Raw genomic sequence first — 22,631 nt, 5'->3', positions numbered from 1 at the left:
AGAGCAGAGGTTAATATGCTCTGATGGATTGAAGGGCTACTTATGACCTCACCTCATAAGGAAGCCATGCTACCTGCATCAGCCACCAGAAACAATTTGAAGTTATCATGCCAAATTATTGAGGGATAGATAAAGGACTGGAATCTGGTGCTATGCCTTGAAAACAGTCCATTTTAGATGGCAGGATGCACATCACTGCTTCCTTAGTTACCAGAATGGGCCTTCTAGACTAGTATTATTAATGGCATCAGCAGGATATGCTTAATACATACAGAATCTGTCTCAGAAAGTTACAACATAAAACTATTCAAATGTGGTATGAGCTGTGCTGACAAATAAAAATCTCATAAACTTTGACAGAAAGTTAAGCATAAACCTAAACTTTATTTATTAAAACTGATGCAATCTAATAGGTGTATCATGCACAATATCAGTGACATCTGTGAAACAGAAGCTAATAGTAAAGACAATGACTCACCAATAAAATAAGATGCACCGCATAATTTTAAATTTTAATTAAATGGAAACATAGGCCTCATAAAACCTGGCCACCTGTTACCTACTGTCAGACAGGGCAGTGAATTGAATGACTTTATCCAGTGTAAAGTTATTTAAATTCTTAATTATTTAATTATTATATATGTTGATACTGATTTAATTAACTGCTGGTCAAAATCATAAAGCTATTTGTATTGTGCCCAGTGCTGTAATCTGATAGGATCTGGTCTAGAAGATTCACTGGGAAAGGGATACAAAGTCAATATTAGAAGTAAAACAAATAGACCCCAACCACTTCTGATCCAGCTTAAGTAACTTATTCGCTGTTTTTTACCAAACATGGGCACATGCTCATCATTTATTAAAATATGGCAGTTTCACTCGCTTTTAAAAAGTAATTACCTAAATTTGGGAAGGGAAAAAATCTGTCCACAGGTGTTAACTAACTTAAATCATAGCAGGGGTTGGACATCTGATACCTGAGATGTTGTTAATCTGCAACTTTGATTACCTGTTACAATTGGTCATTGTGACCAGAGATTTTGAAAGCTGGAGTCCAATAACTTGTGGATTCCTCCAGGGGAGATGTATGGGTATAGAAACATTATATATTGACTATAAAACATTGGAAACAAAGGACATGAAAATTTGTAGCTCATCATATCCGTAGCTCATCAGATATTTTTCATGTGCAAGGCCAGTATTCACTCTTTAGCAGCTACAAAATGATTGGGAAAACTCCTGTTGAAATCCATGAGAGATTCTGCCAGCCAGAATCATGAATGAAGGCTTAAAACAGCAGCTTCCTCTATTCCTAATTTTCAGAAACATCTAACTGGATACTCTTGGAAACAATATCTTGAGCTAGGTAGGTACAGCCCTTCTTAGGCATCTATCACCTCAGGAAATCAATGCAAATGTTTTGTAGAAGTGCATAAGGACATCCAAAATAAGACTTTTGTCAGGCACAAGAAAACAGGAGCCAGGATGGAATTCCAAAACACTGCCAGTATATTCCATGCAACCTCCATGCACAAATCTGGTCTACTAATGATCAAGGCAAATAGATACCAGATAAAAGTCAATGGACTTCAAAGGGAACTGGACTTAGGTTTTTTTGGGAGCACAGGGATTCCAGACTGATGATGTGTTTGACCCCACCCTTGTGCTCAGCCTGGTCATCTCATACATCTACAAAGCCAGTGTATTTTTTATAAAAATACCCAAGATCAGTAGGGCAAGCATTGTTCCTTTTGAGATGAGAATGATAAATGTTTATCTTTTCTCAGATGAAACCCAGACAATTCACATTGTGACTGTTACTACAAATCCAAACATTATAGATTTACCAAGTTGTCATTCCCAGGGCAAATCTCTATTTGTCCTTCTTTCTCCACACAATTTCTTTCTTATAAGAACAATCAGAAATCACTTTTTCCCTCACTCATGGCTTCTTGCTAAGATCAGCATCCTTTCAAAGTCCAACTATCAATTATCTTTCATAATGATACCATCTTACTAAGAAACCGGTGGTGAGTCTTTCCATTTCTCAAAAACTGTTAAATAATTATAAAGAAAAGAAAACTGTTTACCACAGTATCAACATGTGAATGGTTTTTGTATATGTGTTTGTGTGTTTGTTTACAGAAAAAGAAAGAATAAGATTTTCTGAAGAATGTAAGCAAGACAAATAGGCTTGGTTCTTTGCCTCACTGTCAGAAGCACTCTGCGGTTATTAGAAGCACTCCTTTTATGCACCGTAAGCAGAACAATAGTGTAGAAGGAATGATTAAATACCAGCTCTCTGAGAAATAGACATCTCATTGTGGCAGACCCAGGCTCACCACTGGGTGGTTTTGATAAAGGCAATATGAGTTGATAACTGATACAGTTTGCCAGGGAAGTCATCTGGGGATGGTGACAGCTACTATAGTTTAATAAAATCATTAGAATGTAAATGTTTTTATTGCAAAATAAAGAGCCTCCAGCAAAGTTGACATTATCGGAGCTCCCTCCGCTGAATGAAAGCACCGATTAGCATTCAAATGATATAATGATAGTCTGGTTATCTTTATTAAAATTTTTCAAATCGAGTCTTCATTTTGCATGATTGAGTTTGAAACAAATGCAATATCCAATAGTCTGGTAAGCTAGTTGGGATACTCTTGAAATAATTAAAGTGTGCCTTTTATTTTATTTTATTTTATTTAGAAAAAAACCTCATGCATTTCATAAGCTGTGGATTGGATTTGCTATTTTTAATGTGACAATATCTTGTTAGCCTTGCATAAGAACAGGGATGTCAGATCATAATTACAGAAAGTTTACAACTATTCAACATATGTTTCATGGTGCTGAATTTAATTTTCTAAAATGTAACAATATGAGTCAGTTAGTGAAATAGAATCAAAGGGTACTTGATTGTCCCTCTTAATTTTATAGTCAATTCTCTTAGCCGATAATTGATAGTAAAATAATATATTTGTTTCCATGAGGAACTTGAGGCATTTCTTCTAATGCTTCATTGATACACAGAAGATTACTGCTCATTGACAGTAGAAACATTTTTTCTCGTCTTCTGGATCAAAATGGCCCTTGGATGATATGCAAGTTTCAACTTAATTTCATATTATAACACACCTTCCTAGTTTAATTTCAAAAGCTCTCTACAAGAAATGAGTTTAAATTATTGGTGGGAATAATCCATGCTAGTGCTTGGAAAAAGCAGAGAGAAAGACTGAAGAAAAATAGGGAATTAAGAAGGGGAAAACAAGGAACAACAGCAACATTAACTTGTAATCAATCTAAGAATACTGTCCTTCCATATTTTCCAGATAATTGAACAGTACTTTGCTCAAGATGCTATGCCTACCTTTAGCAATTTTAAAAGGCATTGAAAATTTCCTTAATGCCTTACTTTTGTCAATGGACTTGTTTTAATAGCCTTATTTTGGTCAGTGAATTATTTCCAAGGAAAAACTGGAAAAGAAACCAAATATTTAAAAAGTAGTAGTAGTAGTAATAGTAGTAGTAGTAGTAGTAGTAGTAGTAATTCTTAAGGAAAGTGGAACCTGCCCTAAAAGATTACAAAGTCATAACAATCTTCCAAGATATCCCATAGAACAGAGATGGCGAATCTTTTAGAGACAGAGTGCCCAAACTGCAACCCAAAACCCACTTATTTATCGCCAGGTGCCAGATGGGCGTGCCTCACTGGATGGGTGTAGCTGTAGTGGTCATGGCAGATTGGGTGGATATGGCCAAGGTGGGTGTGATCACCTCAATGTTGCTCATGGGGAGGGATGCCTGTGGAGGCTGTGCAGGATTGGAGGAGATCCAGGGAGTCTCTGGCAGGTGGGACAGTGGGCAGGAGACTTGTCCTGTGGAGTGAGACAAGGCGAGGCGAGGCAGGGCGGGGGTGCCATTGTCACAGGGCAAGGTGAGGCGAGGCAGGGTGGGGGTGCCATTGTCACAGGGCAAGGTGAGGCATGGGCCGGGGCGGTTGCTGCCTGACACCATTGGTCCCTGCACACAGAGGCCAGAGAGCGCATGGGTGCTGGGATGCATCCAGCCATGTGGGATGTCACTGAGTTAGTGGGTGGTTGGTTGAAGAGGGACGGTTGCCATCTCTGGGGCATGGTGCGCGTGCCCACAGAGAGGGCTCTGAATGCCGCCTCTGGCACGTGTGCCATAGGTTCACCACCACTGCCATAGAATTTCTTTTCCATCATAGTTTTCTGTTTATTGCCCCACTAGTTAACCAGCATTATATTCTATTTTGCTGCATCTGGAGAATTTCAGCTTTCTTTTCCTAAAAGCTTGGGTGGGGGAGGTTTATTTCTGTAAACTGAGGATTTCTTCCAAAGCTTCAAATATTTCCCGTTGGTCTATGGATGTGGCTTGTTTGGATATATAAAGAGAATTAATTTATCTGCATATGTCAACTCTACAAGGGAGAACAGATCAGGAAACTAACTCCACAGTAAGACTAGAATGTCTCTTTATTGAGTTGAATTATAGTAACAGAGCCTTGTAAATCAGTCTGCATCTTCTTCCTCTAATACTCCAGGGAGTTTGGGGAAACTAGTGTCAATCTTTTTCTAATACTTTACCACTTTCCTGGACTTAATGCATTCTTCTACACTTTTTAAAAGCTTCTGATAGGTTTTTCCAAGATCATCTCACCCAGCTGGCTTTCATGGCTAAGGCGGGACTTGAACTCACAGTCACGTGGTTTCTAGCTTGGTGCCTTAACCACTAAACCAAACTGACTCTCATATTATTAAAAAAATATTATGTCAGAGTTTCAGTTGACCAAAGACATGTTGGAAAGGGGAGATGATTATTTATAAGCTAATCTAGTGATAGCCATGGCATCAGAAAATTAGGCATCTAAAAAGAATCAATGGTAAATAGCATGAATAAATAAAACAAAATAAATAAAACAGGTTGCAATTTTTTGAAATTAGGAAAAAGACTTAGGATTTGTATGAAGATGATCAGTTCATATAATAAGTATATATATGCATGGAAATGAAAAACATGAATGAAAGACTAAAATGTAGGACAGAAAATATGAATTAGTGTCATCTACATTCTTGTGTAAATGGGTATAAAAGTAAGAATTGGTGTATTGATGATAGTTGTGTGCTACATTGAGTGAATGGTGATACCAAAAGAACTAAAGATCCTCTGCTTGGAACAGATTAAAAGTAATCATGTAATGGAGTATCACAATCATAGGTGGATTTATGCTAATAGGAAGCATGAAAAAGGATGCTTGGAAAAATAAGATAATGAAAATGGCTATGTATGAGAACAAAATAAAAAGGATGTATACCAAAATGGAGATAAAGAAAAGGTATTGCATAATGTGTATGCCAAAACAGATAGTTATATAGAATGTAGTCAAAGGGAGCATTGATAGCAATTTCTATCAAAATGCAAAAAATGTTCTGACAGTGAGTGTATAGGGCTAAACAAGGAGCCTCAGTAGAGTAAATTGATTCAAAAATTAAATTAATTAGATTATTCGGGACATAAATGTAGTAAGAGGATACTAGAAAAGAATTTGAGAGATCTACATGAAAATCATAGTGAAATGTCAAAGATAATTGAAATAAAAGCTGTAAATCTTGATGTCCAAGGGGGAAAAAATCATCATAAATTGAAAACAGGTTGACTACAAAAACTTTTGGTGCAACTGTTGAAATGTTAAAATAAACTGTAATTGCTTTTGGGTTGGTTATCTGACTTGTTTACCATGTAGCCTGAAGAGCGTTTTTGTGCCTAACAAATGGAATCATGCTTCTGTTATTCCTGCCATGCAAATGAAAAGATAGCAAAAGTGAATGCAAAAATAATGAGGGGATTAGTTTGCTAAGTATGCATCAGAAGATATTTGGCAGCCTTCTGGCCATATTTTTGTTCTCCAGCAAGTCACTCAGAAATGTATGAATGTGATTTGTTGTTCTGGAGAAAGTGTATGATCAAATGAATAACCTTGAAATATGGATAGGTGTGGAGATAAAGTTTGGTTGCTGAATGCAAATAGTATATGTCTAAGCAAAAGTAAAAATAATTATACAGTTTAGTGAATGGTTCAAAATTGAGAAGAGAATAAGAAAAAAAATAATGTTTTAATTGTTTGATATTTTTATGGATAGATTTATACAGAATGCTTTTTATGACTCTAAAGATATGTTGATATTGTAGGGGATATGAATCAGTTTTATATATAGAATGATGTTTTGTTGTTGGCTGAGAGCCTGAAGGATTTGCAGTGAATTTTAGAAGATGCAAAATTAATGTTATCAAAGACAAAGATAGCTGTGGTTGACAGGAAAAAGGGAGTGAATGATTGCAAGTTATACATAAAGGGCAAACAACTAGAATATGAGCCGAGGTGGCGCAGCAGTTAGAGTGCAGTACTGCAGGCCACTTTAGCTGACTGTGTTCAGCAGGTCAGCGGTTCAAATCTCACCGGCTCAAGGTTGACTCAGCCTTCCATCCTTCCGGGGTAGGTAAAATGAGGACCCAGATTGTTGGGGGCAATGTAAATATATATATATATATACATTGCTTACTGGTATACACCGCTTAGAGAGTGCTTGCACTTAAAGCGGTATATAAGTCTCATAAATAAATAAATAAATAAATAGAATATATAGATGGGTTTGTGTACCTTAATAAAATGTTTACTAAAGATGAGAAAATGGATGAAGTAATCTTAAAAGGTGCAAATGTGGTAGAATAATATTGGGTGGTACATAATCTCCAAAGAGAAATGAATACTTGTTGGCAAAAAAAAAAAGCAAAAATGCTGAGTGTAAGAATGTCCTCATATACTTTTTATAAGAGCTGTATAAAAGTAAGCTGAATACAGTGGTCATGGGATACTTAGATATTATGGGTGTATTATGGGTGGTTAGTGTACAGCAGTGAGTGACTGGTATAAAAGAGAAATATTGTGGTGGTTTGAGGATATAGATAGAATGAATAAGGACTGAATTGCAAATCAAATATACTGTATAAAGGGAGAATAAATGGTTTGAAAACCAGGGAAAAGACCCAGAAAGCAACTGTTGATTGGAACAGATCAGATCCTCAAAAAGAAAAGATGAGGAGTTTAAAAATTTGTTCCTACTGTTTATTTATTTTTATTTATTTATCACATTTATATTCTGATACTTGTGACCTTATAAAGACATTTGATGGGACGCTCATGGAAACAGAATGTTAGAGATATTTTGAGCTGATTTCAGCAAGATAGATTTATATGCACATATAATTATATGTATAGCAATCAAACAAAATTGTTTCAATACACGGGATCTTTCCACTTATCAAACTAGGCTTATGTTGCCCTCAAAATGAATAGAGAAGAAGCGAAAGCTCCAAAATCTCCTTTATAATTTCTTTCAACTATCGAGCTTTTCAAGATTTAATCATTGGAGCAAGGTAGAACTGTTTTAAAATTCTAGTAGTATATAAACCAGGAAAGTTGGGTAATGTTTCATTAGTGATGCAAGTGGCATTCTATGGTAATTTGTGGTAAAGGTAGAAAAAACAATACACAGTATAAATGTTAGATTTTTTCCAATCTCCTAATAATAGCTTTGCTCTGGGTCATATGACTGGAAGAAAGAAGTGGGGAGGCTTAGAATGGAATTAACCCTAACAGTATCTCTCATAAGAATCTCCCTCTCTCTGTATCCCTCTGATCCAAACCAATTTTTAAATTTGTTCTTTCTTTTGCCACTCCTGGCAAAATTTGGTCTTGTTCCAATTTGATTTTGAAAAGTGATCCTGTTAATGCTAATGTTCCCATTACATCTGAATGTAGTAATGGAGACCACAGAAGAGAACATGTTAGGCAGCACACAAATTAGTTATCCTATGAGGAAAATGGTTAAAGGACCCAGGAATAACAGTTGACGGTCCCTTTACTATCACCTTCATTTATCTCAGCTTTAGTCATCCATTTTCACTAATAATATGACTGGTCTTAATCAGATAATCTGCGTATCTTGTCTTCCAAGTCTTTAACTACTCCATAATTAAACAATTCACCTATCATTTAATTTCAGCATTTTTTTAAAAAAAAAAAGTAGACCAAAAAGCCATTGTAGAAAACTTGTAAAGTAAAGAGATAAGATTGTTCCCTTGCCTTCAGGGAATAAAGTGAAGGGGGAATGGATTGTTTGTTTGGGGAATGGAATAAAAGACACTAGCTTCAGAATTGGCCACGTTCATAAAACACGCATACACACATAAAAAGATGGGCATGAATTGCCTAAGGGATATGGGGAACATGATTGTAAAAGACCCATTTATATTATGCTCAAGGGAATTTCAGGGAGCCAACCAATCCATGCACAAATTGTGTGAGCTCGAAAGGGGTTGGGAAGATTAATCACTACCACAATGCAGATCCAGTACATTAGGTGAAAAGATAAATGTATAAAATCCTGTGTCAAAAACTCATGGTGTGGCCCACACAGTAATTCAGGGTCAGTAATTGAACTTCACTCTAATTACTCTGGAGAGATAATATTAACTTACAGTTTGGTGTGAAAGAAAGAGTCCATAATTTATCACTCAATGGGGCTCCTCATCACGTTGTGTTATTGAAATATGATGGCTTCCCCTTTTATCCTGTCATAATGACAACTGATGTGCTTATTTTCTTTCTCTCTGCCTTCAGGGATGATGAAATAGTAAGTAAACATTTTTTTTCCTTGGGAGAGATCATCACTTTATCATACCAGCTTCAGACTGAAGAAGCACTTGCAAAATCACAATTTCCAAAACCTAAATTTGTCTCTCCTCCCTAGTCTTCTATAATGGATTATTTATTGACAGCCATATCAAAAATGGCAGGATATCTTTGTCTAAGACTTTTCTCTTTTTTTAAAAGAGGAGTTTAACTTTCATTTCATTCAATCAGTCAATTTTCTAGTAAATGGTTTAGTAGGCTAATCATGGATTTGAGAATTATAGCCAGGCATATTTTTTAGATTACTTTGATGGCAGTGTATTACTTGAATAGGAAATATTAAAGTAACTTTCCTAAAACAAGGAAAGCTGTTTGTACTCATTTGTTAGTAATCTCCAGCTTTAACATCTCAAAAGAAAAAAAAAAGCATTTGTACTCACATTTGCAAAATGTGGAAGTTTAATTAAATTTAACTATCTGACCACTATTTTCTGACTACTTTTTGTTATTAAATTATTCTAGTTTTTTTTTCCATTTTCCATTATTATTTTTTAAGTTTCCATTTCCTTTACCATAGACTTATTGCTTAATTTTAGCACAATTTTCAAAAACACACCCAAAGATGGTGAGGATGGTATCCATAACCAAGTGCATAAACTTATGCAATTTGGACATATAGCATACATAATTGGAGCCTTAGTTGATTTTTCCAATTAAGCTACGTTTCAGTAATGATAGATTGCTTCAATGTTTCATGTACAGATGTCTTTTTTTGCTTAGATTGCTGTCTGTAACACATTCAGTATTGTAACGGTCTATGGGAATATTTTTCAGAGATAGGAGGAGGAAGAAGTTGCATCCCAGACCTCAAAGGAATAAGAGAGCAGAAAACATCTCAGAAGGGACCCCTCCTATTTCCCTGGGAAGTAAAGGTAAGGGGCAAGAAATATACTTTCAAACTTGCAAGATTCTATTACTGTAATCTTAGAATAAGGGTACTAATGGTACTGATTTCTTGTCCTGACTACCTTGAAGGGCTAATACAGAGGTCTTCAAACTTGGCCCTTTTATGACTTGTGGACTTCAACTCCCAGAATTCCTCAGCCAGCCCACCTGGCTCAGGAATTCTGGGAGTTGAAGTCCACAAGTCATAAAAGGGCCAAGTTAGAAGACCCCTGAGTTAATGTATAAGGAGCTGCTTTTAATTTGATCACAGATTTACTTCGGCCTGATGACTGTATAAAGTCAGAGTTGCAGAATTTTATATTTCTAAGTTAGGTTTCAGGGTTGCCATCCACACTGTGGATATTAATCTAAAAATCACTTTTCTTTTGTCTTTGACGTACAATCACATTGGGACTGGAATTTTCATTGTAAGTCATTGTGATCATAAGTCAAGTCATCATATACCTACTGTTTTTGTGGTGATAAGTCAAATCACTGCTGTTATTAAGCAAATCTCATAGTTGTTAAGCAAATCCAGCTTCCCCAAGGGCATTTTTTGCACAGCTAGAAATTAAAGGCTAGATCAGGGCTTTTCAATTGGTGGTACACGTACCACCTGTGGTACTTTGCCATGTGGCCAGTGTACACGACTGCTAGCCAAGTGTAGCAGGGAGGGGAATGAGCCTAAGCGAGCCAAGCCTGAGGGAGAGGCAGCTGCAGCTCCAGCTGATTGGCGCTTCCAGAAGCAGCTCAGAGCTGGAGGTGAACTGAAGAAAAAAGGAGGAGAGAGAGGAGAGGCTATAAAAGAATGTGGCTTGGGTGGGGGAAGGGAAAAAAGACAACAGGAAAGGTTTAATCCCTTTAAACAAATGTAATTGGTTTTACCCCCTTTAATTGAGTCTGTCTATGGATTTTAGAAAGTTTTCTTTGAAAGTAAACAGGCTTAATTTAAAGCTAAAGCTTTTCACAATTGCTGGAGCCTTTCAGTCTAGGATTTCAACATTGTGACATGTGACACGCCTGAGGCAGCTTAAAAAGAAAAAAAACAGAGTTTGTGTTTATTTTATTTTCTTGCTTTGCACTTGATTCCTGTCTCTTTAAGGGTACAGGGAAGGGATTATGGGGGTGCAGTCTTACTACACTGTGGAAGAGCTCAGAAGGGAGTGAGGAAGAAGGGCCAACCAGCTAGCTCAGGAGTCTACAAACTCAGTAACTTTAAGACCTGTGGACTTCAATTCCCAGAATTCCTCAGCCAGTGTGCCATAAAAGGGCCATGTTTGAAAACCCTTTAGCTATAAACTATTCCAGAGTATTAATAATTCTACTTTCCCATTGGAAGGGCAGGCAAAAGGAAAAACAGTAAATTCAACTGCAATTTTCAAAATGGGAAAAAATATTTTTTCACCTCATATTTCCAAATATGTGTTTCAACCTTTAATGAACAAAATGTAGTACAGCAGGGGTGTCATCCAGAAGCAACACCCACCCCATTGCCAGCAATGGCAAAACCGTCCCGATACATTGCATAATGTCATGTGACGTTGCGAGTTTGACATGTCTGTAGTAGAGCTATTACTAAAATTGAAGCCAACCCCTTGTCATAGAATCAAACGATTTCTAAATATTTATCAGATCTTCTGACCATGTTCTGTGAGTACTCATTAAATAAATTTGTGTATATTTCTTGGTTAAGACTTTTGAAGTTTATCAAAGGGATGCCAATTATTTGACCACAAATTCTGAAATATCTAAAGAGGGTTATAAATGTCCAAAGTTAAAAGTGGTAAAACTACTGAATTGCTTAGCAAGGTGATAGATAAAGAATTACTTCAGTTTCTCTGCTCTCTTGCTTAATTATTGCAAGTGACCTTGTTGCCCATAGGAAGTATTATAAATTCTTAAACATTTCCATGAAGGGAACATTTTAATGAACTACTCACAGCAGTGATTGTCAGCAGCAAATATAGCAGCAACAGCAAGCAAAAAATTATGTCCCCTACACAATATGTAACACTGATTTTTCACAGGACCTGCACTAATTTAACTCTGCTGTTTTCTGAATTAACAAGACTTGTCCTCAAACCTTTTGACATATGAGCATTCTGTTCTCTTCCTTACCTCCCCACCTCCCTTAGGACACACTTTATTTAATCCATGTGGAGCCTTGGTAACTAAGTTCTTCTGCTTTCCCTGACCTCAGTGATTTATGTTTCATGTTTCATGCTGTGGTTGGTCTTTCTCTCCTTTCTTTCTGGACTCAAGAGTGTTTCTTTTTCTTCTCCCCCCCCCCAACTTTTCCATACTCAAGAACAAAGATAAATACTTGACAAGTTTTTTGTTGTCATACAACCCCTAACACAGTTGGAGAAGAATAAAATTCAACCTGCCAGGACCTAAACGCTGATAGATCATTGGCTGCTGGTAGACCATGGCTTGTGGAACTCCTAACTTTCCCATCTCTAGGTGATAAATTATACTTAGCACAATTTTATCAAGAATTATACTAAGAATATGTTTAAAAGAAAGCATATTCTTTTGTCCATTTCTGCCTATCATTTATAGATGTACATAAAGGGGGAGGGGAAGAAAAACTGGAGGCTGGAGAGAAGGGTAATGAGGATGAAAAAATATTTCAAAAATGAACTGTGGAAAATGTAATCTGTCTTCCTTGACTCACTGCTTTACTTTTTCATGTTTATATCCTTTTTATCAGATTTCTTGTTTGAGACTCCCCCACATTCCCTGTCCCAGAAATGTGATTGAACATAATACCACTGATAAAATGGAAATAAATCTCTGATATTAGTGACTGACAGCAATTTCAACAAAATTAAGTTGTTCTGTGATATTATATACATATACATATATATAGTATATATATAGATACAGTATATATGTGTGTGTATATATACATATATATAGTGTATGTGTGTGTATGTATACATACAGAGAGAGAGAGAGAGAGAGAGAGAGAGAGAGAGAGAGAGAGAGAGAGAGAGAGAGAGAGAGAGAGAGAGAGAGATTGGGGGAGAGAAAAAGAGAGAGTGCAAATAACCTAGTTTGAATAATCACAGCCTGTGTCCTTTTTAAATTATTTTTTCTCACCCATTTAAACGGAGGCCTTTGATGTGATATTATTAATTCCCTCTGTGCTGGGAAAAATGGGAGGGGGGAACCTGGGAGAAACGGAAATTAAATGAGTAATGCAGTGTCAGTCAATCTTTTAAATCGGCTCCTTATTAACAGCTAATCATTTTGTCATTTTGTTGCTCAAAGAAATGAATTTGATAGGAGGAGAAGGGAATGTTTTATGTTTATTTTCATTAAGTAGAAACAGTTGTGGAAATATTATATTATTATCAAGACACAGTGCATTTTAAGTGGCCGTTCAGCATATTGCTATTTTTCTTCCCTGATGGTATCTGATAGCTATAATTCTGAATAATCCCTAGACATTATATATTTATATAAATTGAAAGAGAGATGGATTTCATATCTACCGCAGAATTTTAGAACCAGAGAAAGATTAAGGTTTTGTTAGCTTATTTCTTTACAACCTGTTTATTCAGAAGCAATCCCTGTGGCCGTGTAACAGAGCAATATAACCTCACAATAGAATAAAGCAAGGTACATGACCAAATAGGGTCTGATTCTTTTACTCCCATGGATACAAAAAAAAAAAAAAAGAAAAGAAAAAGAAAAAGATCCATTAGTAGTGTTTGAAGGGGAGGGATTTCCAGATCAAGGAAGCCAAGGAAAGGAATAAGCAGGGCTGAAAATCACAACACAGAGAGTGTGAGCAATGGATCTGAATTTGACTGAGACAGCCAGTAGCCCGTGGCTAAGTGCCAGGACAATGGCTAATGGGTAAATAGAAGAAGAGACATACGTCAAAACCAAGTTATGAATGCAAAAAAAATCTAAATTTGGGAGAAGGGACAAACCCAGTCCAGGCAGTTTTCTGCATAGAGCTTATGTTACCAGGGAGATTGAAATTTTAAAGAAAGAACTCAGAATGTTCTCAGACCTCAGTAAGGTGGGAGAGAGAGTTAGAATGACAGAACATAAATATATTTCTACACTGTCAAACCTGCAAATGTTTGTAGCACATGCAACCAGAGATTTTTATGAAAATTAATTGCTCAGTGGGTATTTCCACTACTGTACCTTCAAGTCTGCTTTTTTCTTGGCCTATGCATATATGCTACTGATGTTAAATACATAATGCATCTTTATTTAAGGGGCCTAGACTAGTATGGATAATAGTCCTGTGAAGAGAAGGACTGATTTTACACATAATGCAAACTGATGTGCTTTGAACACAATGTGCAAGATGCAAACCTCCCAATCAATTATTTAAGGACATTGTACTAACCTGATTTTCATCATTATCATTAGTGGTTTTTAGAGCTGAAACTTTATATTTCTACTATATAGAGGCCAGATGGTTTATAATTAATTAGAAATTTATACGTAATTCTTTTTAAAAAATGAATAATTTTTTGAGGGCCTCTAATAGATTTTAAGATTGTTTGCATCTCTATTGTGATTTTATTGGATTAGAGTATAATATTTTTAAAATTAATTTTACCAGTGAGTAAAAAAGCACACTATTTCTAAGAAATTAAATAAAAAGTGAATAAAAACATAATAACATTAACATTAAAATAAAATGCAATGTTTTAAAGCAAGTTAACTAAAAAAAAGTGGCCTGTTAGGAACCGGGCCATGCACACAACAGGAGAGTGAGTTAAGCTTCATATGCGCATGCACAGGATCTAGGTTGCATATGAAACCATCACCCACTCACCCGGTCCCTGGAAAAATTGTCTTCATGAAATCAGTCCCCAGTTGAGGACTGCTGTTCTAGAGTACAAAATTAGTGTGACCAAAGTTTATACAGTAATAGCTGTTGTCACTAAAAATTGTCATAATAAAAAAGCTATTTATCATGTTGTAAATATCAGTCTTGACAACCTGTTCCTTCTTGACTTTCTTAGGAATGTCTACTATGCCAACTTGCTTCTGGTCCTAGTTCAGTGGTGGCGAACCTATGGCACGGGTGCCAGAGGCGGCACTCTTTGGGCACACGTGCCATTGCCCCAGCCTTGCCTCTCCCCCTGCAACCCCCTCCTCATCAGTAACCCCCCTGGAGGAGAGTTGCCCCCAAGTGTGGCCCACGTGGAGCAGTGCAGCTAAGGACATGGCATCCAGACAGCGTAGACAAGACTTTGCCCTCACACCTCATCACGCATAGTTGATGCTGCGGGGCGCGGGCAGAGGGCATGGCTGCCATGGCGCTGCTGGGTGATCTGTGGTGGGCCCTGGAGGCGGTGAGTGGCCCTGCAGGCAGGTGGGGTGGGGGCAGGGCAGGGAATGGAGTGGGGGCGGGGCCAGTTTTTGGGCACTCAGACTCTAAAAGGTTCGCCATCACTGTCCTAGTTCTACATGTGACCTACCAGATTTCTCCAAACTGCACTAGACCAACAAGGATATTAGTTTTCTATCAAAAATTAGCAACCTAAGGACTGAGGTTTCCTACTCATCCTAGCTGAGGAGCTCAGAGTGTTAAAAAAAAAAATTCTTTTCTAAGCCAGTGATCCTTCTAAGTTAATCAGTGTCTGGACATTGTAAGGTTGCCTTCCAAATACAGTAAACACAGATCATTTCAAGATACAAATCACAGCCATCTGATTGTTCTGCTGACCTGCTGATATCTTTACTTCCCACATCCATCTCCCTACAATTATTCCTATGCACATGTTGCAGATTGCATATTGTTCTAATGAGACATCAGGGTCTTAAGGCGCAAGGACTATAAATGTAATCTACCCTTGTTCATTCCCATTTTACTGGTGCTTAACCAAAAGAGAACTTCCCTGTAGATTCTGCTGCAGATGTTAACAATGTTCATAGGCATTCACCAGATTCATGAAAGAGATTGAATCCTGGACTTAACAAGCTTATTTCCTCTTATCATTTTTGTGCTTGTTGCAATAGTTTATCTTTAGAATTTTTCCTTGTTTATAAGGAGGGTGCATGTGAAGTCTCCTTTCAGACTATGAACTCATTTACATTAATCACTGCCCCTGTTGTGTCTCTGTCATCTGTGTGCCACAGTACTTCATTAACTTCTAACTTCATTACAGACTAGGTTAAAAAGAGAAACGTGCCAACCGCAGCCGCATATTTATTCAAATATGTGACCTTCATGCTTTATGATTTATTAGAGTAATATAGTCAGGGGCAATATCATCTAAACATAACATTTATCAAGCAGATCTGCTCAGTAACTAGAGGTGATCATAAAGAAATTGAATCCCCATTGCTCATGTTTGGGAGGAAGGGAACTAGTTCTTATATGTTACTGATGAAAATTTGGATGGTGGGTTCATTTATTTATTTTGACAAATGGTTGATTTACCAAACACCAGGTTTATGATCTGGGTTTGGGGTTCATTTGTTTTTTCTTTCTTTGTTTGCTATAATTGTTGAATGTTTAGATTAGCCTAAAATGAAAGCAAAATCAGGTTAAATTTACAGATAATATTATTGGTGTTTGGCAAATAGAGAGAATTTAGAACAATGACTAGTTTAGAAATAAATGTTATTCATTTCCCTCTTCATCCTACTAAACCTATAAACTATGCAATGAAATTGAGGGGCAGTTCAGGAACATCAAGAGAAAATATACTTTATTCATATGCTGCACACCAAAGTCAACAGAATCTTGCATAATGTCTGCATAACTTTCAAAAAGAAACATGTCCATGGAGGATGACTGTAGGGTTTTTTATTACTAGCTTTTAGCCATAACTATTAAAAAGAGTCAGTTTGGTGTGGTGGTTTAGAAATCAGGCTAGAAACTGGGAGACCAATGGTCCTAGTCCCGCCTTAAGTATTAAGCTATCTGGGTGACCTTGAGCCAGTCACTTTTTCACAACTGTAGGAAGAGCCAATGGTAAACCACTTCAAAAAAAAACTTGTCAAGAAAACTGCAGGGTCATTCAGAATTAGGTACTAGAAAAGAAGAAGGAGGAGGAGGAGGAGGAGGAGGAGGAGGAGGAGGAGGAGGAGGAGGAGGAGAAGAAGAAGAAGAAGAAGAAGAAGAAGAAGAAGAAGAAGAAGAAGAAGAAGAAGAAGAAGAAGAAGAAGAAGAAGAAGAAGAAGAAGAAGAGAAGAAGAAGAAGAAGAAGAAGAAGAAGAAGAAGAAGAAGAAGAAGAAGAAGAAGAAACTAACTCTTCACTAAAACTTTGAATAACAGGTAGTAATGTTAAACACTTGAAAAAAAGTTGATGTACAGTAGCTATTCATTATAGTAAATGTTGTACAACTAAAACAAGAATGGGACACGTTTCAAGTTTAGCATGGTCAACAGGCAGGAAAGATGGAAACTGTAATCCAACAATATGATGGAGGGCTGTTGCTTCCTGATTCCTGAACTAAAAGTTCATTAAAAGATAGAGAACTAAAGAAAACTATAGTGTATCTACTGTAATTCCTGAGGTTTGTGCAGTTTGGTTCCTAGAAGATTTCTATATTCAGTTCTATATTCTGAATTACTACTCGAATAAGTGAAATTAGTTATTAGAGTTATTTTTTTTTTTGCAAACAGCATTTAAATCCACATTTTAGGAACCAGAATGAATAGGAACTCTTCCAATTAATATTCTGCATGTCAGACTAGTGACAGCTTCAGGGAGGAGATGCAAACTGTAGAACAGTATTAATAAAGTTTCAGGCAGTTCTCCAAGCTATGAAACAACTGAAACAGTCACTTTGTAGTGAGAATATAGGAATGCATGTAAAAATGAATATAATTGCCTCCATAATTGCACTTTGTAAGGAGAATAAGGGATGACTGCCAGCCCATATTTTACTTCCCAGCAGTTTCTTACTTGACCCCTTCTTCCTTTTCCCTTTTTGTGTACAACATTTATTCCTGCTTTTTCTATCCTTCACTGACATCCTTTGAGGGTTATTTTAGGCAAGCAGTGAAGAATTACTGTCATGGCTGTTAAAGTCCTAAGGAGTTGGATCCAGAATAGTGTTTAAAGAATTCTACTGAGCCTGCTAGAAAGGGTTATGGCTATAAAGAGGTAATTTATAAAGTTATTTTGTATTCTGCTAAAAAGCTGAGGTGAAAGTAATGAAAGCTGCTTTCCAGCCTACTTCTTCCAACAGGAAGCCTCCTTTGGATGTAACTGGACAGAGTCTGGATTCAACTCTCTGTGCCCCCCCCCCGCCCCGGTAAACCAAGGGAAAGAAATACAACTCTTAGATGAAAGACAGATTAGGAAGGACTCTTTCCTTAACTAAGTTTACACTTCTATCAAATATCCTTACTTTCTCCTCTTTTAGATTCTCCTTTTATCCACAAACTACTGCAACACAAGTAAATAAATAAAATGTTTTGTTTTCAGGATTTGTGCTTATTTTTGAGTGGGACACAGATGTTAGCCTAATTATTTGTAGTACCTTCAATGTAAAGAGGGTGATAATCTATAATAGGGAGACCTTCTAGCTATAGAAACTTTCCTCCATACTGATGTTCAAGTCCTGTGCAGATTCTCCATGGATAGAAATACTACAAACAATAAACTATTACATGATGTGGGAGCATATTATTTATTCTTTCTTCTGAAAATGAGTAGACATTAATTTGCATAATGCCCAAAGACAATTACACTTAGACTTGCAATAGTCATATTCACAGTTTTGAACAACTTTTAAAAGTTTTTAAAAATAAATCTCAGGGGTGTTGAAATCAAGCTTGGTCCAATTTGTTAAAGACAACCACATGGATTTAAGATTTCTGAACTGAATCAATTCAAGTTGACTGGATTTGGAAAGAAAGAGGATTTGTCCATGGTGCAAAAGCCCATCAAATTGTCAAATCTATTTTGAGGCATTCCATTTGATTCACTGCTTCAACATGCTTCAATAATTCAATTCAGAATGTTGATCTGAAGATTTGATTAAATCTCCATAGAATCTCCAACTGAATATGGGCACAGATGTAATAACCTAGATGCAGTTAATGTTTCCTCTGGCTTCAGCACAAAAAACTTTATCTTAATTTGCTTTGGATTTCTTCATTAGTAATTGAATGAACATTTTCCCCCAAAGTTGTTACTAGCTACTGCTGGAGGCCTCTGACTAAAAATCTATAATAAGCCTCAGCCTGGTCTTTTTTTTTCCCCCCTGTATATATACATCCGTTTGATATAAGTAAACATCAGATTCAACATTGTCAATAGAGGGAGATTAAACCCTTAATACTTTATTAGGCGGAATTAGCTGCTTCTAGTATTTTCTGAAAAGTGCTAAGACAAATCTTCTCACTTCCAGGTTCTAAGCAAAGTGACGTTAACCCTGTGAGGCTGAAACTCAGAAAACAAGAACCAATTGGATTTCTGGAAAGAACTTTATTGCCCATAGGATAATGGAGCAGAATATTGAAAGGCTATCAAAGTAATTTCCCTACCCAGCTTACACCAAGTGTAACTAAGGAGGTATTACTCTGAATCCCTTTCTCATGCTCCCCTCTCCTTCCCAGGACTCAATAATCTCTTCTGTAATGGGCAAGTTTCCTCCTTTAACTGTCTTGCTGCCTCTATGATCCTGATAGGTGTTCCACCACAAGTGATCAGGTAGAGTGAATTCTTTATTCTTCATGCCTTCTTGTTCTGCTATGATATCTGGAGTTAATAATAATTCTCTGTGTGTGTGTTGACTTTTGTGTAGACATAGGATTCAGCATCTAGTCAAAAGGAAATCAAATGTTTTAAAAATTGATCCTCATGCAACCTTTTGCCTTCTGTTATATCAATACATTGGAAACATAATTTGTATCACCTGTTCTTCCTTTAATTAAGATCTCACCCAAATCTTTCTCATTGATTCATGCCATTAACTTATTGATTTGCCTCTATTTTTGCTGAGACGCTACTTTTCACTAAGAGGCTGTGTCTGTTCCTTCCTTGTGTGACAGCCACAAATATATTGCTGCTACTTGATGGGGAAGAGATAATGATCATTATTCCCTACCTTCCCATTTTATTAGAAAAAAATAATATTATGCATTAAAAAGACGAAAGATATTCCCAGATTCAGAATATTCTGAATTCATCATCTTAATTTTGACAAGAGCCAGATTCTACCTCTGGGGAAGAAGTTGCTTGACCATGATATTTCGTATACAGAAGGAACTTTCTCTGAATATGGAAACTTCATTTAGCTGATGCAGTAATGATAATAATTAAAATTGTTAAGGGATTCTGAATACAATCTTAAGTACCTTCATCTTTAAAAAAAATAAAAGTGTTTGGGATTTATAAAATACACTCAAAATAACTTTCTGCTGTTTTAATTTCAGCTAATTACATATTATATATTACCTATTATTGGATAGTATATTAACAAATAGAATAAGATGACTGCAGAGAGAGAGGGAGGGGGAGGGAAAGAAAGGGGGGGTTCTTTTATAGCGATTGCTCGGGTTCTATAATTTCTTTACCTGATGGCACATAAGCAATCATCATTTCATGCAGTTGCTGATATTTGAACATTTTCCCAAAAACAAGCAATTCCTAGAACTGTTTTTTTTTTAATCTTATTTTTCTTTCTGTATTTGACATTGCCTTGATATAATTGTTCCTTGGATTTGAGTTTATTTTGCTATAATGAAAATTAAACAATTTAAAATTATTTGTTTCATCAAAGTTAGGTGGTTTGCATTTTTATTTGTTTTGGAACAATAAGCCCATCATATACAGGACATTTTTAATATAATAAAGAGATGGAACTCCACATTTGATCCCTCAGTTATTTAATTAAATAAATACATTCTTCTACCCTCTATGATTTTCTAAATAATCTGTTTTCCTTTTCTCAATCTATTGGTTTCACCTTATCTTCTGCAAATGGGCATAAATTGAGAAGCAAAGGCTACTGTGCCGTTTTAAAGAGTATCCTCATCCTTTAATTAAAACAAAAAGTATTGATTCTTATTATAGAAGTTAAGTTTTAAGAGAGTTGTGTGCCGATGTTTTGCATTCTCAGTTTACAGCATTTGCTTTAGGCCAGTGATGGCGAACCTTTTAGAGACTGAGTGCTCAAACTGCAACCCAAAATCCACTTACGTATTGTCGGGTGCCAAGTGGATGTGGCCCATTGGGTGGGTGTGGCTGTGGTGGTAAAGGCAGACTGTATGGGACTAAAAAGTTCAATCAATCAATTCCAACTTTGTGAGATCTTTTTTTTCCCGCGAGAAGTTGAAATTGATTGATTGATTGAACCTTTTTTTTTTTTGCACACGGCAGCGGAGGCCTAAAGCGAAAAGGTTTTATAAAACCCAGCTGAAGGCCTAGCACTGGGGCGACAGTGTGCGTGCCCACAGAGAGGGCTCTGCGTGCCACCTGTGGCACGCGTGCCATAGGTTCGCCACCACGGCTTTAGGCAATTAATTTTTTACAGTTCAGGAATATGTGTTTTGCCACCAACTGCCACCAAAAGCCAGATATCTACAAAATAATGTTTTTAAACCTCTCCTGATTCCTAATCAGAAACTACTTTTGGCAATTTAAGTAAGAGGCCCCTGCCTGAGGCTGGTGAATATGTGGCTGAGAAACATCAACAATGTGGCCTGAACAAGTAAGCCCGGCTCTGTCTGTCTGATTCAGTATCTTGAGGTTTGGGGCAGGGATAGGATGAACACAGGATTGGCATAAGCAGGCCAAAATAAAGATAACAAGAAAAAAGAAACAGCACTAACCAGAATAATTTGCTTTGCCAAAGAGATATTTTAAGAATAGGAAAAAATATGAGGTGCTTCACAAACGTCTTGCCCACTAAATTAATGTTGGGCAACATGTGACTATGTATATAAAATTATACCTGCTCACAAGGTTTGTGAGTTTGTGAAGCACCTCATATCTTGATCAAATCAGATTAGAATATTCATTCATTAAAGACCAATACAATTAAAAATACTCAGAGTATTTTTTTTCTTTATTTTCAGAATCCAGCTTTTTATGTTTAATATTTGATCTATTTGGTTTTTTTAACTTTTTCTTTTATTTTCTTTTGTACACAAGATTTTTTTTTCTTTTCACTATTAGTGTTGAATATTCATTGTTCTGTTTTTCTCTTTTGTATTTTATTTTGTTGGTAAAAGAAAATAAAAATGTTAAAAAACAAAGAGTATTAAAAGTTCTACATCTTGATCTATAATCAATAGATCATACATATTTATGGCTAAAATATTTTATATAAAAAATAAGAAACCAAAGCTTACTATTTGCCATAAATCTGTATGATCTTTTTATCAAATGTCTGTCATTTGATTGTTTCTTTTCCTTACTTCTATAGTCTGATAGTTAACTTTGTTTCCATTTATACTACTCTAACAGGGCAACAAATTTATTTTTTAGAAGAAATATTTCTAACTTTCGTATAAATGACATTATCTCAAAAAGCCTGAGAAGTGATTTTTACCCATCAAAAAGAGCATGAAAACATGCAAAATGGGGATGAAACTGGCTTAACTGTCTGGAAAGAGAACTGTGACTAACTGAAAAAAATCAAGCATGGAAGTTAAATCTAACTTTGTATAGCCTTAAATAACACAATTCTCATTTGTGCAAAATGTGGCTTTCTACCTACTGTGTAATATAAGCTCTCTTGGGAGGTTCCATTGCAAACATTATTTAATTACATGAATATTCATAGATAATAGTGTAATATTCAGTTATAAGTTAGAAAATGCTGGGGCTCAGTTTTGAACATTGGGTTGCTAGAACTGAACTCCATTTCTGCAGTTATTCAAAATTCATCACATTTTCTACATTTACCAGTAACAAAAGAGAGTCATTTTGAAGATTGTATTAACATTTGCCACATGGACATCTCACATGTTGAGTGGGGCATCCCTTGATTGCTTTGGTCTTGGATATAATATCATATAAC

This window comes from Crotalus tigris, unplaced genomic scaffold (assembly GCF_016545835.1).
Source record: "Crotalus tigris isolate CLP2741 ecotype Arizona unplaced genomic scaffold, ASM1654583v1 scf7180000024391.5723578, whole genome shotgun sequence".
NCBI lineage: Eukaryota > Metazoa > Chordata > Lepidosauria > Squamata > Viperidae > Crotalus > Crotalus tigris.
The sequence above is the reverse complement of the archived record's forward strand: the minus strand, read 5'-3'. Positions refer to the sequence as shown.